General features: G+C 38.6%; 1 long non-coding RNA gene across 50 annotated transcripts in view; it reads left to right on the top strand.

The window, feature by feature from the left end:
- LOC110346967 (uncharacterized) overlaps positions 1 to 17,179 on the top strand; it is a 299,763-nt gene that overhangs the window by 104,561 nt on the left and 178,023 nt on the right. The gene's annotated exons all lie outside the window — the stretch shown is intronic.

Here is a 17,179-nt window from a genome sequence, read left to right as displayed (position 1 = left end):
GTGAAATTCTGTCCTCACATTAGCTCATTCTGGTGTGTAGACTTTCAATGGAGTTTTTAATCTCCTGGAAATCTGTTTGCATCTGTTTTATGGATTCCATTTGTTTCCTATGTTGGGATTCCATCATGTTCCTCAGCAACTCTCTTTTTTTTAATCTGTGTCCTCTCTAGATTTATTAATCATGTCTTATTCTATGGGCACAATCTCCGCTGTTATCAGAGAAATTATTTCTGATTTCATTTTTCCTAGATCCTCTTTTCTTGCCAGTTCAGGTAGTCCAGGTGGTTAAGTATCAGTGTTCCATCACATTTCCCTTTGGGATTGCTGTAGGTGATCTGGAAGTCTGGTTTCGAGACTTATTTACGTGTCTTCTCATTTTGACAACGGGAAATGTGGAAGCACGGCTCACTTCCTCTAGGCTGGGAGTGGTGGAATGGTGGCCCAGAAGCCCCTACCTCTGGGCTGGGAGTGGTGGAACCTTCTCCTTCACTCTCTACTTGCCTTATCAGGAGTCGGTGACCTTGATGAGACTTTTTCAGCACTGTATCTTTGGTTCCTTTTAATCTCCTGTCAGCTGCTATCACTGTCAGAATGACCTGCCTCCATGAAAAATTTAGCTTTCATTGCAGCCTTATGAAGATGCTAAATTATGAGGAAATGTCAGGATGAGAGGAAGCTATAAACACTGTGGACACATTATTTGAAGGAGTCATGGAAGGAGACTGAGATCTCTTCACTCAGCACTGCGAATACTAAGAAGGTCTGTATTTTGACCTTCTGAATATTTCTGTAGTCTTGGTGGCTGTAACTGTATCCAGTGCTGACAGCTGCTGCATTCCAGTAAGGTAAATTGTGAGTGGAAATTTTTCTATCTAAAGTAGGGATGGTCAATTATCAGTTTATCTACAGGTCCCAAGACATAACTTCATGGGCAGGTAGGATGATGGGTAGATTTGTGGTAATGCAATGTGATTGCCATGAAAAGAAAAAAAAACAAATGAAACTGAAGCCTAGAAACAATTTGGAAAGTTATAATTATGTAAGTAAAAGTGAACAAGAATACAGTCATTATTAGCAATATCTATTTTGATCATTATTATATATTAATAATTATTTGTATTAATAGTTATCAGTGCCTATATTGATACAGGGAAAAATGGAGATTTTCCCTGATCATGTTTATACAAAACACTTCAACTAATCCCATTTACTTAGGGAAACATAGATTTGCATTAAACATTTTCAGTGATTATATGGGATGCCAGTTAGACATGGTGAACACAGCAGGATACTGAGCTGGGTGAAAGAAAGACATTGTTCTAAAGTATTTGAGTTTAGTTTGTGAGAAAGAAACAGCAAATAGGTAATTGACAAAAACATGAATCTAAACATAGAGTAAATTTGTTAGCTTTTTGTTGTGACAAAATACCTGATAAAAACTGGCTTCATGAAGGAAAGATTTGTTTTGGCTCATGGTTTCAGAGGTCTCCATTCATGCTTAGCTGGCTTTGCTACTTTTAGACTGGTGGTCAGACAGAAGCATCATGGTGGAAGGGTGTAGTAGAGGAAAGCTGCTCACCTCATGGTAGCCAAAAAGGAAAGAGAGAAAAGGGAAGGAGGAGGGGGAGGGGAAGGGGAAGAGGAGAGGGGGAGGGGAAGGGGAAGGGGAGAGGGGGAGGGGGAGGGGGAGAGGGAGAGGAGAAGGAGAAGGAGAAGGAGAAGGAGGAGGAGAAGGAATCTGATTCAGTGGGCTTCTTCCTTCTTCCTCTTTTGTTCCATTCCAACCATGCAGCCACTGGGGTGGTCCTGCCTACCTTCATTGTGTGTCTCCTTCTTCACTTTTCTGTCTCATATGCCAATTCGCTCTGGAAGTACCCTCATAGCCAATCCAGAAGTATGCTTTACTGATTCCCTGGCATTTCTCAATCCAGTCGTGTTGACAAGGTCACACATTACAGTAAACAAGCAGAAGAGATGAAGGCAGTTATTCAGACAACTAGATCAAAACACCTTATCTATGAAGTGTTATACATACTTACAAATTTTGCCACATGACAGATCAATTTTTGCTCTTTCATTACTTTTTAAGAAAAAAAAAAAGGTACTGCCATATCATAGATTTGCTTGGTTTTCAGATCTTGGCTCTTGGGTTCTAGTTGTAGCTTTGCTTCTCATTCAATCTGAACAGCCAGTTTGTCATCTAACAGCTTTGGGCCTTAGTTTCCATAGATCTATAGAGTCTATAAATCTATCTTAGTTTGTACAAGTGGGTAGCCAAAATGATGCCTTGTAGTGTGGTGTTGGACTCCAAGTGTACGCACTCAGTGTTTGTACTTTTCTTATTGCCTTTTGTTGTTGTTGTTGTTTTGGTAGGAGGGATGGAACTCAGGGCTTACCAGACAGGGGCAGCGCCACTAACCTGCCCCTGGGCCATAATCACCTTTCACATCCCTTACTTCATTGATTTGCATGATGAAAGTTTTAATCCTAATAGAAACCCTCTTCTCTCTTCTTTTCTCCATTGAAGTTACTGGTTTTCCTTGCATCCTACTCTTTATTCCCCAGATTTTAACCTTTCCAAATTCAGAGGTTGGATTTTGTAAAAAATAACTGACCCATGGAGGTGAAAGATTTGAGGTCCTAAATCTCAAAATTGACAAGGTTTTTTCTAACTCTTTCAATTTCTGTCTGTTATGTTGATGATATATTGGTTGAATAATTTATTCTATTCAGGCAGATTATACTTCTTTCCATATTTTGATTGGTGAAGGAATAGATGACTCAGAATTTCTAAAGCATGCTGAGCTCCAAAATTATTTACCTTGACTCTGTACAGAAGAGGACATAGGTTAAGATTCTTCTAGAGGCAGGTACTTCTGAGTGATGAATTCTGGCAAAGGGAGTCTAGTCATTAAGGCTCAAAGGGAGAGGTCCTCCAGATTCCCAGCCACACAGAGGATCACCAGAGGTGTTTACGTCAATGAAAGTAAAATTGTGTTTTGTTTTAGCAATTTCTCTCACATCATGAACACATGATGGGTCTTTTCCAACAAGGATAAAACTTTCTGACAATGTCCACATCATAGAATAATCTTGCCATTTTTTTGAATGATCACTTAATTGTGCTTTACAGTTATAAATGGTCTTAGAAGTCATTTAGTCTAACTTTACAACAATTAGAGGGCTTCTATATATGGTATTCAGGCTCCGTGGGGACCTTAAGTTATATTAATAAAAAAATGCAGTCACTTTATCTATCTCTCAACTAATTATAAGTTTCAAAAGAGCTTTGAGTGGCAAATGTTAAGATCAAACAGCTAATCTAGATACTAACCAGAGTTTTAATTATAGCTGTAGCAAATTTCCCACATTTAATGTTGATGAATAATGGCAGACCATTAACTGTTCTGGCAATAAGAAAGCAGCCTATAGTTCCAGAAAATAAAACTTCTTTAGTTTCATATATGTAGCCAGTTAAGGCCCTCTTCAAATTTGGAATGCCACACTAGGTGTGGTAGACAGTGAACTGATAATCACCATGGGAAAGAATTGAAACACTGACTGAAGCAAATATCTACTGATGATGATTCTTACCCCTTTTTTTTTAGCTTTATGTTATTTCTTTCCTTCAAATCTCAATTCTTTATTTTTTGCTCCTCCTACTCTTTAGCACTGACCTTTTGATTAACTATGACAATGAAAAATCCTAGGCCATCTTTACCGATTATTACAATACATATTGCTAAACCTGGAGTATGTGCATTGGGAAGCACAGTAATAATGAATTTATCCTCAGCAAAGTAGTTCTAGAGGCAAGTGTGTGCATGCATTTGTACATGTAGAGGGAAATTATATCAATCAAACAAAAATGTTCTGAAATTGTCATCTCTTTTAATTTATTTGAAGTAAAGCTACTCTATATTAAGACCAGCTATCTAAAACAGAGGAGGCCTTATATTCCCACTGTTTTAGAAGTAATAGAATATATATCAACCACAATTTGTTCCTTTTTAAAGCCGCAGAAGGTACTTATATATTAACAGGTCTTATTTTTCAGTGTCTTCACGTTTTCATATCTTGTCTGAACTAAACTGTCACTTACTGTGCACATGGGCTGGCAGCTATCTTCAGGCTTACCCAGGTATCTATTTCTGTAGCTAACACTTGGTAAGTGACAGTGATAAACAATCATGTACTTCCTGGGAGCACAAGTGTATTTCTAAAGGTCAAGCACATCTGAGTGATCTGTTGATGATCTGTAAAGGTAGAAGTCAGGAGCCAAGGTGATACAAACAATAGAAAAAGCTGAAAGTGCAGTAGAGGTGATAGCAACCCTGAGCTGGGAGATGGAAGACTAGTGTGCTTTCCAACCAATACTCTTTATAGTGGTTCATGAACTCAGTGACTGCGTAATCATGGAACCTATTGGTACTGGAATCTTTGGTGGGACCCTGATTGTGTTGGAATAAAATGTAGTGGAAATCCTGAAGGAAAATTCATTATTGTTCCTGAGACATGTCTTTTCCAACTTTCCTTCTCAGAGGCATTTTCCATAATTATCTGCTTTGTCACTTAAAAGGCCCTTTTCTGGCATTCACTAATGAAGCTCGCAGCTCAGTGAATTGTGATCCCCACTTTTCAAAGCCTAGGCTATTAGATGCGGAAAGTTCAAGGCAATTGCCCAAGACCAGTCTGTTTTGATTTGAAATGAACCTAGACATTTAGGATGTCAGTCCTAAAATTCAGTCTGGGACTACTCTGGATCTAAATTGTAACTCCTTTATGTGTAGCTTAGGGAGCAACTTATTTATTCATTCAACACACATTTTCTGAATATCATTTTGTACCTTGGAAAAATTAAGATTAGTAAAACCATCAAGAATTTCATTTGAGAGAGCGAGATAATTCTACTATGATATAATTATTAAATTGTATAGGAATGAATAAGCGCAAAGAATAGAGCACTCAACCCTGTCTAGGGACTGAGGGGAGATGATGTTTGATCTGATTGCTGAAAAATTAATAAGAATTTTCAGGTAGAAAAAAGGGGAATATGGAATTTTACAGTGATGAATCCAAGTGGTTTCTAACAACATCCCCATTCCTTTCTTAAAACGGTACACAGTAAATGTTCAACAACAATGACTTTATTATTATTAATCCTCAAAATATACCTAGTAGTAGCTATCTTTTAATAGATTTGTAAAGAGAGGGTTCTAGCCTGGATTGAAGGTCCTCATGGCTAAACACCATTTGTAACATTTGATGGTTATTGGCAGTTTTAGAGTCTTATTATTTTGGACACAAAGACTTGACTCAATTGGTCTTAAAAAGTAGTGAAATCTTCTGGCATATTATTTAGTAATTTGTGAATTCTTTTTCCCAGTTGGTATAGAGCAATCTGATCTTTCTCATTCCCACCTCCCACTGGACTATAGGATAAAATTCTCAGTTTGCAAGGGCAGAGCAGTTTCTGGCTATGGTTGAGCAGTTCCATTCTAGCCACCAACCTCCCCACTAGCTGTCACACCCTCTACCTGCTGCCAAGTGGCCCTGGAAGAACATTCAAGTGATTTCTGGCCCTTGAAAACATCAAAGCCATTCCTCTCCCCTTCCCAGTCTTCGTACTAAATGTGCCACTGGTTGATATAAATGGAGGCAAAGCTGAGCAGCCCCAGCCACTTGGGAAGAATTTGGGTCCATGGGAGGGGGGTGCTCAATGACCAGGGCAGGGAGCTGATCTGCCTGCAGTGTCCAGGGATGTAGCCAGAAACTCAGTCCCTGAAAGCACCCATGAGAAGACCAGTTGATTGGGTGTTCAGTCATCTACCTGATGTCCTGCATGGGTCCCAGAGGGGAAGCCAACTGTCTGGAATTATTTCCATATTGCATAATAATCAGGTCACTGTTTTGAGATCATATCAAACAGAACCCTCTACTGTTACTGAAGAACCAATCAACCTAAACTAATACTGTAATGAACACTTTTCTCAATGAGAAAACAAATTCGGGCAAAAACAAAGTGAGGCAGAGTGCAGAGAAGAACTTTGTTTGGTCAATGAAAAGAAAAAAGAGATGTCTGGAGCCATGGCAATGGAGTAGGGATTACTTTGATCTGGAAAACAGGTTTCTTTATTTTTTCTTTTTCTTTCTTTCTTTTTTTTTGTTCTCCAGTGCTTGTTCTCAGGGAGCCAAGAGATGCTATTGAGCTTGATGAGGGAGGCCCTTTCAGGATGAAGGGGAAACTCGGAGGAGAGCTGAATGACTGCTTTAATAGACAGCTACTTTAATAGTCTCATGTTTGAAAAATATGCAATTAAAGGAAATACTATTACAAATAGCCTCTATTTGTTGCTTTAAAATACTATAGATTAATGCAGAAATGATGAGAGAGGTGTGCAAGATTATTATGTTAAGTGAAAACCACAGTTTGAAAGGAGGAGACACATATACACACACAAACAACCTACATATAATATCCAAAGAGATGGAGAAAGAACACATTTGAGTCCCAGGCTCTTCATACCTTTACTTATGAAAATGACTTTTGGGAAAAGTCTTGCACACCAGATTTTTAAATGACTTTCTGAGTGTCATTAGTGTTAATGAAAATGAAAGTGCTATTGACTTAGGATTCAATTTCTAGCAAGCTTAATCTTAATGAAACTTGAGCAATTTCATGTGTGAAAATGATGCTTTTTAATGAATGTTCCTTCAGCATTTTAAATGAAACAGTAGTGACCCTGGGCAGTTTGATCTTGCATTTTACTGATATTTGCCTTTAGTTTCCAGCCCTCTGCCAAGTCCATTTACATCCCACCACCTGCCTGTGTATGACACCCTCTTTCCTCTCAGATCTTGGCCTGGGTTAATTGGGAGACATTCAGCAGACAAGTGGATGTGTGTCTTTAGTGGAGGACAAAGGAAGACTTTGTCCTTCCTAAAACAGATGGAAACATCTCTGGCTATTCTTTTGAGAGATTACCAAAATCTTTGTCCAGGTAACATGCCTTGTTGTCATGGCAACAGCAAGATGGTTCCTATCTCTTTCTTTATTCTTTTTACTTGGCCTTCACGGATTCCTTAACACTTTTGTAACTCAAATATAACTCATTTAAAAGTGGATGTTCTGCTTTTTTGCCTACTAGTGGAAAATAAGAAAACTGAAAGTATAATTTTGAGTTTTATGCATTTGGTTTTTTGTTTTCCCTGGAAAAGTTGATCAGATTTATTTGTTAGTTTCTAAGTTGTATACAAATTAGTTTAAGATTGAATTAAGCCTTGCCTTTTCTTTTTTAAGCTGAAATTTGATAAACATTTATTATGATGTAGTTTATATTTAATCCTCAAAACAAATCCATGTGTAAGCCCTCTTACTGTGTCATTTTACAGATGAGAACTGGAGTCACTGAAAATTTGAATAATTTGCATCTTGTCACAGAGCTCGCAAGTGTCAGAGCCAGGTGGTAACTCTAACTCCAGGTGCTAAGTGTGGCCGAGTCACACTCTGATGACCCTTTTGAGATAGTCCCCTCCTAAGACATAACTTACTATTCCACCACTTGTGGAAACAGAGCTGAGACTTCAAGCTAAGTCTTAGCCACAAAACTGTTACATCAGACCCAAGTAAGAATGTCTTCAGAAAGGATCACTTGACATTAAAATGAGAGGCTAAAGGGATTGTTGAATCTCTTATGGAATCCAATAATGTAGGGGAAAAATCTCTGGAAGCAAAGAGATGGGCTATTCTACTTCTGTTCTCATCTAAGATCAGAGGATTTCTAAGGATCCTGATTCTGTGGGATTGTGTTGACACACAGGGGAGAGAGCTCTGCTGGCCTCTGGAGCCAGTAAGTCACAGTTCTTGGGAGTCTGGCATAGCAAATGCCTCTGTGAAGCAGAGCCAAGGCTACCTGGAGAGCAGGTCACCTAACAGGGCTGAGTGACCATCCTGTGCCCCAGTGACAGATGACTGAATATCCATAACAGGGGAACCAGAGACTCACCTGAAACTGTTTAAGTGCCACAGTAAGCTCCATTAGTTTCTAGAATTTTCTGTTTGAATTCTGCTCTTTCTCTGTCTACGTTCATGATGCTTGGCTTTCTCCCTAAACCTCTCCTCTCCTCTTTATTTCCCTTTTTGAGTAACTAATCTACTTGAGAAGAAAGATAGCATGCTAGTTAAAGGTGTGGCCTCTGGAAGCCAGTCAGCCTGGGTTTGAGTCTTACTCTTACCCTTACTAGAAACTTGGGGCAAATGATCTTACTGCTACCATTTTCTTATCAATAAAATGGGGAAAATGATAGCATCTGCTTCTAAGTCATTGAGAGGATTAACCAGGGGGACACATCTAAAGTACTCAGAGAGTGACATATCCAGTGATTTATTTTTATTATTATACAATCCTTAAAATTTCATTTGTTTCTTGTATTCAAAGAACACCATCCAGGGTCGGGGATTCAGCTCAGTGGTTCCATCGCCTGCCTCGCAAGTGCAAAGACCCGAGTTCGATCCCCAGTACCAAACAAATAAACAAACAAAGGACACCATCCACAAAGCGAAGACTCCCCAAGAAAGTTAAAAAGAAACCTGCAGATGATATATCTGATAAGGAACTTGTATCCATAATGTATTAAAAAAACTCATAAATTCAACAATTAAAAGACAACCTAATTTTAAAATGAAAAAAAAATTCGGCCTGCATTACCAAACTCTCCAAATAGACTTCTCATGGTCCTAGAGACTGGGGTGGTTGGTTGTTACTACTGTTTGGTGCCTCTGCAGTGATCTGTGCTTCCTGTAGCCTAATACACAGCCTATCTGTCATAAACACACACAGGCAAGTGCATGCGTGCGCGCACGCACGCACACACACACACACCCGGGAAGAGAAATGAGAGAGAGAGAGAGGGAGAGAGAGAGAGAGAGAGAGAGAGGAAAAGGAGAGGAGGAGAAGGAAAGAAATGGAGAGAGAGTCAGAGAGAGAGAGAGAGGAAAAGGAGAGGAGGAGAAGGAAAGAAATGGAGAGAGAGTCAGAGAGAGAGAGAGAGTGACAGACAGACAGACATTACACTTAATCTATGCCTTTATGGCAAACCTAAGCAAGAGAACACACCTCAGGTACAATTAGCCAGTCAGTGCAACAACAGAAGGGGATTTGCACGAAATGGAATTTCATTAGAAAGACATGCGTCAAAGGTTTCTGGTGAGCCTTCCAGGAAGTATTTAGTGAAGCAGAGGAGATAATTCAGGAGAGAATAGGCATATGTGCAAAACTGGAGAAAACCCGGAGTTAAGACCCAGTGGTGAGGACAGTGGAGGTCAGACAGAGGTGCTGGGTTGCGAATCAGCTGCTCTGTGGGAGGAAATCAGAATACTGGTTAAGGGCATGGATTTTATAGTTAGAATAGAATAGTCCAGGTTTGAATGCTACATTAGCTATAAACTGGATCAGTGACCATGGGCTAAAATACTTAACTTGCTAAACCTCAGTTCTCTTCCCAGTAAGTGGGAGGAAATGTTCCTCCCTCATAAGGTTTCTGTGAGGATTAAAGAAGATGATGCATAAGTCAGTCAAAGACTGGCATCTAGTGAGTGTTCAGCTGTTATTTGCTTTATTACCAAACATATCTCTGAATTTTTAACTTTATTTATTTACCATGCTGGGGATCAATGAACCCAGGGTGTTCACTGAACTGCATTCCCAGCCCTTCTACAATTACTTATTTTTATTTCAATCTCTAAATTGCCTAGGCCATGCTCAAATTTATGATCCTTGTGCCTCTCAGAGGTCTGGGATTACAGGCGTGTGCCACCGTGACCTGAAACTTTGTGATTTTTTTGTTTTCCTGATTGTGAAGGTGTGAGGCACATTCAGAGAGAAAACAACACATTTTATTTCCAGATCCACTACAGGAGAATTTTACCCATTTCTCTTTGTTTAAAAATCTTAATTTTATAATTTACCATACATTTAACTATGTGGATTGCAGCTAAAATCTGCAAAAGAAATATTGCATTTCAGTAATCCAATAGTCTGGACAAGTAGGGTGGTAGAGAACTGTGCCCATTTTGGAGCTGAGGCACTTGAGCCATAGAAAGGTTAGAGACTCTTTCCAGGATTATGAAGTTCAATAAGGGGCACAATGGAAATGTACAGGATTTCTGACACCAGTGTGATCCCCTTCGCCTCCTTCACCAGCAAACAAGCATGTTTGTTTCTGATGACACTGAAGTCATCCTCCCTGATCACTGCCAAATTCTTTTAGAATTTGTTTCACATCATAATGTGAAAGTTTGATAAAGGAAGAATGTAAAAAGGCATTTCAAGGATGTTGATTTAGCATTCATTTTCTCTAAAGGGCAATTGCAAGAATATGAACAAAACAATAAGTTTACTAGTTATCTCAAAAGTATCAAAAGCCTGTTGCACAGTTGACTGGAGCTGCAAGCACCTTGTTTTCTGTCTCTAGACAGACAGTGGGTACCATACATGCCAGGTACGGTATGGTTTGTTGCAGAGATTTTTGGTTATTTTGAGCTTAGAGAGTTGGTGTCATTACACAGTAGATTTCTAGTTTGGGGTATTTGCTTCCATAGGTTGACTGAAAGAAACCTGTCACTTTATCTACTTTAGCAGAACATCTTTCAGCAGGAGGGGACCCTGTAGGAGCAAGCTGGGAAGCTCCTGTCGGTGTAAATCCCTTCTCAGGCACTGCAAGAGCAACTGAACAATGTTTCCAATAGGAAACTGAATGGATCGTGCAGTTAAAATTACTTTGGAGCCCACTGGAGAGTTTTTTGAGCATCATGTCTAGAATTTATATGATGATAGTCTGCTTTAATTTTGCCTTGAAGCACATATAATGAAAGATTGAAAGTTCAAGCATGTTGGCTTTTGATGATCCCTGGGATACAAACACATGTAAGTGTACATCCCATTGGTCTTGCTTTATCTGGGACTAAAACAGTTGATAATTTTTTTATGCTGGTAGGATTATTCAAGACACTTTAAAAAAAAACTTGAAGAATCATCAGACATTGTTTACAGATAAATTCCAGAAATAAAATCCTTAGTTTTCTGGGGACATTGCTGCCTATTCTGAGTATGTGCTATCTGACATGAACTACAAAGCTGGACACTTCTATTCTATCTTGTTGTGGGAAAATTTATTTGATTTCTTGTATATTTCTTCAAAACACATGGTTAAATATGATTAAACAATAGAATGGTAGAATTTTAAAAGACCACATGTAACAGCACCAAGAGAGTGATGGCTTCCTACTAAAGAATAGAAACTGGGCTGGGGATGTAGCTCAGTGGCACTGCGCCTGCCTGGTAAGCACAAGGTCCTGAGTTCGAACCCCAATACAAAAAAAAAAGAGTAGAAACATTCACGTTAACTGAAGCTGACACAGAGCCCTTGTTATTACAGGATTTAGGATTTTCTACATACATACACTTGACTACAGTGTTTACAATTTATACTAATTTACAGTCTTCTTTGGGGAGTCCCTCTGATGATGTTTTTATTCTATGTATGTGATCAACTTCATGTTTAAAGACTCTGATTAGTGCATATGTCTACATGTTAGCAGGAGGACAGTGAAGGGATCCCATCAAGGAGCGGCCAGAAACCGAGCTTGGCCTGGCCAGGTCATTGTTCTGTCAAGGAAAGAATTGAAAGGTGGACATGCACTGAGAAAATCATCAGGAAAAATTTATTAGCATAAACAGGGAAATTGAAAGTACACTCTCAAGGAAGCAAGAGTGAGTAAGTTTAAAGAACTGCCCAGAACTTTATTTGGGTGTACTTTATATACACTTGTAGGGCATGGTTAATCAGTTGTTTCTTAGGGAAAGGAAAAGGAAAGGAGATTTATTGGAATGCTTATCATCATAGGTGGCCTTGGTTGGTGCCCTAAAAAGACAACTGATCAGCTGTGGATATTTCGTTCATTATCTCAGAGGGTTTCATTTGTCCTTGGGTGCCCACTCTTGCAAAACATTGCTTGTTCATAATGATGTTAGTCCCTTAGTGTGCAATGACCTGTAAATGTTGAACTTGACAAACAGGTTGCTCAAGAGGCCCGAACCTCAGTGTAATGAATGCTTAACTCCCTACCTAATGTCCCCCTGCGTACATGCTTGGCTACCTGTCCAGTAGCATGCTATCCAACACTGAGGCCTGAGTCATCAGTCAGTATTCCTTCAAGGTTTTGTTAGGTTGCTTATATCTCATTTACATTGTACATACTTTTGGGATGCTGCAAAATTTGCTACCATTAATCTTTCCTGACTCACATTTTCAAGTTGATAAAATTGTATAATACATTTTTACAGATATGAGATTGGTTTATTACCTAAATGGAAAAGTAGAGTCTGAGGGAATAGGTAGGACAGAGAACAATTCTGTGCAGAACTGAAGTTACTTACAGGCAGTAACAATGACTTCTGTACATAAGGGATGGATATATCATATCAGAAGGCATACTGCATCGGCTGAGCTGTATACATAGAGCTAAATGAATTCAAATTAAGAACACTAATAGATGCTGTATCTGCTGACATCTGAAAATTATAACATAGAAAATATTGTCAATGAATGAAACAAATTCCAGGTTACACTTATTTTATCAAAGGTTCTTTTTCTATAGGAGTGGATGGAGAAATCTTTTCGATAGCCCTTTAATAACTTGTGAAATTTGAAAATGTATATTCATAGTAGTCACTCAAGGTATTTTTGGGAACCACTTTGGTAGACATTGCAAACATTTTAACATGTTCTTAATTTTATTGTAGAATCCTGCTGAAAAGACAGCATTGAGCTGGTTTATTGGTTTTCTGTTGTTGTAGTTATCATTCACGATGGAAAACTTTCATTTAGGTACAGAATAGTTTTTAGAGCAATAGTTTTTGTATCCCAGGAAGAAGTTATCGTTCAGATTTACTTCAATTATATTGTCAAGGCAACTGGATACTTGTATTCTGAAGGAGCTCCCTTGAAAGAGTCTAATACCTACATATAAATATTAGTCATAAACTGACATGAAACTCTTACTTGTGACTTACTGAAAGCCTTTTTGTCTATTATAAATTGTTGTGCTCCTGATAAGGACAAGGGAAATAGTGCCCTGCTCTTTCTGTGTAAGAATATTAACCACTTCTACCTTCAAAATATATCTCTAATACTTCCATTTCTATCTACACTGCCACCCCTCCCCCACCTTATTACCAGATAGACTACATGAGTTAGTACTCATGAGTACTGTTGTACCAGATGGTTTTCTAACTTGCTACCTTGCACTTTCTCTTACCACTTCAAGGTCTGCTGTTTACTTTGTCCCCAGCATTGCATTTTTAAAAGGCATGTTGAATCATTTCACTTTTCTGCTTGAAACTCTCCACCACTACTTAGAATAAAATAGAAATTCCTTTCTTTGGTCCATAGGGTTTTATCAGCATTCATTGTTTGATTATATGCAATCATCAATAATCTGATTAAAATTGGGAAGCTTAATAGAATGTCAGTGTTCAGCTGTCTGGGAGAAGTTAGATCAGGGCTAGAAGATTAAAGATGGATGTAGAAACATAGTCAAATCACAATGTTCAGGGGCGATGGCAGATTATGTCCAATGCAGACTGGTGTCTATATCCTTAAGGGGTCAATCTGAGAAGAGGATATTATGCTAGAGCTGTTGGCACAGTGAGAATACTCCCAGGTTAGTGGCCTCATGTGTGTTACAGGCAGGGACCTGCCTGTCAGCCAAGCTCCCTCTCCCGCAGTGAAATTACCTGGGTCCAGGATAGGTTGCAGCCCAGAAGGAAACTGGTTTGCATTGTGGAAACTAGTGGTTGGGAAACAGGGAAAAGGAAGGAAGGCTTCAGCTGGATGGACTGAAGTATACCCAAGGTAGAATGACTCCCTGTGGGCTTGTTTTGGGGGCTGCAGGGCGGCAGGTTCCTGAGGGCTCACAGTCATTTGAAGGGTAAGCACAGAAAAGTTCTGTGTTTAATCATTTTCCATACCTATATCTGGATGGGGCTGGGGAGCTGGTGAATTCCAGGACCCAGGGTGTGTTGGAGCTCAGCCCAACCAACTTTGTTCCCTATGCAGGGACTCATTCATCTCTTGTGTCTCTTTCACTGCAGACTCTGCCGCCATGTGCCTTACCAATGCTGGGTGTTCAGGGGGAAAGGTCTTCCCTTGAACAAATTTTTTTAAATAAGTGTTATATTGAATTGGAGCTATTCTTTCATCCACTCATTGGATTGACTTTTGCAAAGGGAACTTTACTAACATTGTTTTGCTCTATTTTATTTGTTTTATTTAATTTTATTTTTTGGTTAAGGCTGCAGACTTTCCTCAATGTCCAGCATCTGGTGAAGGTTTTGATAAGACCTTAATGGTGACAACAGAGTATCATTTTCTTTTGAGCTTAATATGGTCTTTTCCATGGTTTCTTTAATCTTCTTCTGGTCGACCTGCAGGATTCTCTCTTTATATTAGTGTTCCTTCCTTTTTATTTATTTCATGAGCAACACAAATCCTTTTAAGGTCCTAAGTTGTCTTTAGGGTTCAGGCCTTGAACCTTTATTAGATCATATCCACTCTGGTTTCTTTATCAATTATTTTTTCATGCTGGGTGCAGAAATATATCCTTTGCATTTTGATGGTTTATTTTCTGTTTAAGTATACTGAAAGTATGCTGCAAACTTAAGTAAACTGAAAGGCCAAAGCCAATTCCTTCTCAACACCTAATTTCCTGGTAGAAATTGTTCCGTGGGAAGATATATTGGATGTCGTACAAAGAACAGAGCTTGTTGTCATGGAGGCTAGCGTCAGGTGTGCAGAGCAGGAGGTGGACTGGATGGGAATATGTGTTGTTGAGAAATGAATGTTTTATTGCCTTGTGGGGTCTTTGAAAGAATTCTCCAACCTTTACTCTCTCATCTGAGAAATGGAGGTGAAGGCAAATAAGGGGAAGAAAATTAGATTGTTTTCATGAGACCTTTTTCAGTTGTCAATAATAAATGCAGAAAGGTTAAAGCAGCAGTGAGACAGTAGAGTAGATGTGGTGTTCTTGGAAATCATTGGAAAAAGAGAAAGAGAGTTACCAGCCTAACTGGTTCTGGCATATAGGTGAATGGAATGCACTAAAGATAGAGGTATCCTTCTTACAGGTAGGCATGAGACAGTGCTCATATGGAACTTTTCTAGACCAGGAGAGGCAGGCCCTCTCATCCTCTCTCATCTTTGCTCCATATCCAGCATAGGCAAGGATAGGAAAAGAGGATAGTGACTTTTCTGAGGTGAAAGTAAGACTTAAGGAGATGAGATGTGCTCTGCATCTTTTGCTAGTCTTAGTTACTATTAGTTGACAATAGAAAATAATGCAGAATGGTGTACATCTTAGTTACTTTTTTTGTTGCCCAAACAAAATGCCTGATAGCCAAAGTTAAAGGAGGAAAGGTTTATTTAACTCACAGTGTACAGAGATTTCAGTTCATAGTTGGCTGGCTCCAATGCAGGGTGGCATGGCAGAGGGGGCATTGCCTAGCTGGCATGCAGAAGGCAGCAAGCAGCAAGGAACAAGTGACCACAACAGCCGTCTTTCTGTCCCTTATATAGGCAGTAGCACTCACACCCAGAGAGAGCCTTCTTAATATCCATTCTTAGAACTACGCCAAACCAATCAGTGGACTAATTTAGTAATCACACACCCTTGATCCCAGCATCACACACTTAATCCCAGAATCACACACTCTAGATCCAGCCATTTTGAAAAACCCCACCTATGACTGTATGAGGCTTTGAGGGGACATCTAGACACAAGTCATAACAGTGTCCAGTAGAATTTTCTGCAAAGATGAAGCATTCTATCGCAGCCTTTAATAAGCTAGCCTTTAGCCACAAGTGGTTTTTGACTCCTTAGAATATGGCTAGTGAATTTTAATTTTTTTAATTTTTTTAATTAGTTAATTGATTACTTTTTCTGGTATCAGGGATCAAACTCAGGACCTTGCGCTTGTAAGGCAGGCGCAGTGCTACTGAGCTAAATCCCCAGCCCATTTTATTTATTTTTAGTCAATTACAGTAGCCACATATGATGGGGACTGTCATTCTCCAGTGTATATGATAATAGTGTAGCACAAAGTCCAGAACATGGAAGTCATCAACAACTGCTCACTGACTGACAGACACTGAGATGATAAATGAAAAGGTAATGAAAACAAAGTGAATAAATGATGAATAAGTAAATGAATATCCATCCACTTGCCTCTTGCTGTTGCTATGAGGATTAAGAGGTTTAACATATGTCTAAGAAATTTAACCAACTTGCCATTCTAGAAGTTGCCATTCTAGAGTGAAATGCTATTTGGAAATGAGATGCTATGTGAAATTTCTTTTTTTTTTCCACAGTAATAAGAAAGTATTTTAATATTAGTATATACTTTTCCTTTTACAGACACACATAACATACATATGGTTTCTACCTTATATAAAACAAAGTAGAAAACTAAACATTATCGCATTTACCCCAAACACAGTACTGATTGTGCCAGGGGTAACCTGATCCAAAGTATTCAGTTCTAGAGATAGGCCATGGTATTAAATGCATGGTTATGTTAATAGTTTTAAGAAAGGCATATATTTCCAGAAATATGTTAAATACACAAATATTAATTCTATAAATAAGAAAAATTCTCCCCAAAATGTTAGGCTATAACATTACCAAATTTTTTAATGTTTTAAGTGTTTTAGATATATGCTTGACCAATTAGTTTGGTGACAGTTTTAACCTAGCAAACTATTATCCTACAAGAAGAGCTAAACAAAACCAAACTTCCCAAGAAGGTAATCTGAAAAGTTTACAAAGTGATTTCAATTATTCTAATTAATGTTTGAGATACTAAAAGAATCAGTGACTCAAACACTTTGAAATTATTCATTTTCCATACTTCCTCCAAAACTATTAATGTAAGTTTAAGATCCACACTGCTTAAGAATATCTCCAAAGAAGGTTTATCATGGAAGTTTTCTGATCTGAAGACACAGCCTTAATGCTTTAATATGTAACTCTAATCTGAAATCACAATCCTTGGCTTGGAAACATTAAATTCAACTTCTGTAACAATGTACTCGTAAAGCTACCAAACAAAACAAAAAAATAAAT

Source organism: Heterocephalus glaber, unplaced genomic scaffold (genome assembly GCF_053883595.1).
Source record: "Heterocephalus glaber isolate CG9 unplaced genomic scaffold, H.glaber_assembly_v1.0 deba00001431, whole genome shotgun sequence".
Lineage (NCBI taxonomy): Eukaryota > Metazoa > Chordata > Mammalia > Rodentia > Bathyergidae > Heterocephalus > Heterocephalus glaber.
The sequence above is the reverse complement of the archived record's forward strand: the minus strand, read 5'-3'. Positions and strand labels throughout refer to the sequence as shown.